The sequence below is a fragment of the Dioscorea cayenensis genome, unplaced genomic scaffold, assembly GCF_009730915.1.
Source record: "Dioscorea cayenensis subsp. rotundata cultivar TDr96_F1 unplaced genomic scaffold, TDr96_F1_v2_PseudoChromosome.rev07_lg8_w22 25.fasta BLBR01001604.1, whole genome shotgun sequence".
NCBI lineage: Eukaryota > Viridiplantae > Streptophyta > Magnoliopsida > Dioscoreales > Dioscoreaceae > Dioscorea > Dioscorea cayenensis.
The window spans coordinates 7,013-8,765 of NW_024087995.1; positions in this window are offsets into that span (position 1 = coordinate 7,013).

Here is a 1,753-nt window from a genome sequence, read left to right on the forward strand (position 1 = left end):
CACTACAACAAAAAACACTTATTGTGACATTTTTAAAACAACATTTTTGGCAAATGTCAGCGAAAACCAATAAAAATGACTTTTTAGCGATAATTGTGATAAGTGTTGGTATGCTTTTTATTTATTCCTACATTTATAATGATATTTCTACTATAGTCACAAAAGGTTTTTATTTTTGCGATATTTTTGAAGATTTTAGCAACATTGAAAGAAATATCAAGTCAACATTATTTGTTAAGACGGCTTGTTATGACCTATGTAACAAATGTCATAATTCAATATGACTTTAATTGCATCAATTTATTATGATATATTTGAAACACTCATTTTTAAGTTAGGATATGTATCTATCTATATTCAAAAATATGAACGATAATTTAAAATTGAAAAAGTGGTATTAAGGGAAAATAAAAGCATCAATATTTTTAATTTTCAAAGAGTGCAAAAATTAGGTCTGCAGTATGACGCCAAAACCCTACTAGACTTATAGATTCATGATCTATATATAAGACAAGAAAAAGCCCTCCCTAATAGTGTAAATGGCCAAAAATAAAATTTTTGTCGAGGGAGATGAAGTAAGTATCTCGATATTTCATAATATTTTTAGCATTGTTTTCTTGCAATATTATTTAAATATTTAACTTGTTATTCATTATGGTAAATGATTGATAGATGATTAAGTTTTTAATTAGTTTTTGTTATGAAAACAAGTATGTAAATTAATTAATCTAATTCTAGGATTTGAGAATATTTTTTAAAAGAAAAAATAGAAGAAGATTGAATTTAATTGGGATGAGATCTCCAAAACATCCCTTTTTTGTTGAAAATTAAAATATGTTTTGGTTTTTCTCCTTGCCGACAGTGATGATGGTGTGGTCATGACATGGATGCGAGGCTTCAATCCTTGAAATTGCCATTTAGTTTATTTTATTTAATCCTAATTTTGTTGAAGTTTTACAATTTGTCCCCTTTTTTTTATTTTTTATAGGGCTCTTACTATACTTACGAGGGCATACATATAGTTTTGGTGAAGTTTTACAATTTGTCCCTTATATAATTTTTATTTCTTATAGTGTTCTTGTTAGAATTATGGCTCACACGTAGCTTTGTTGAAGTTTTATATTTCATCATTTTATTCCAAGTTAAATTATTTAAAAGGTTCTTATTATGGTTATGACACACACATACATAAACTGAGATAAATTATAGATTCTCCTTCAACATAAAAATAGCTTATTTGTATTCTTTTTTATGCAAATTATATATGCTCCACATGGTTTTATTTTTATTTGTATTTCAAATTTGTTTCATTGATTCTAATTTATCATATATGTTTACTTTTTAATTTAACTTTTATTGTTAGATTGCCTTTATCTTATTAAATGTAAAAAGTTTTGTAGGCGGAGATGCTACAAGTAGTCCCTCGTTCTCAATTAGCCACTCAATTTCATTTTTAGTAATAATGATCGGTACAATTTTTATAATATCATCTTATTATATTTTAAATTATTAAAATTATAAATTGTATTATTTATTTATCTTTTTAATTGATTTAGATAGACCACGGCATATTTGTTTATTATATTTTGCAGATAAGAGATCACTATGATAAATTTAAATTCAATTCTACGGATTGAAGCATTAGCTTTTATTATAAAAGATATTTTTAAAAGATTTGTAGATCATTTTTGACATTATTTTTAATTATTTTTAAAAATTTTTAAAATTATAAATTATATTATTTATTTATCTT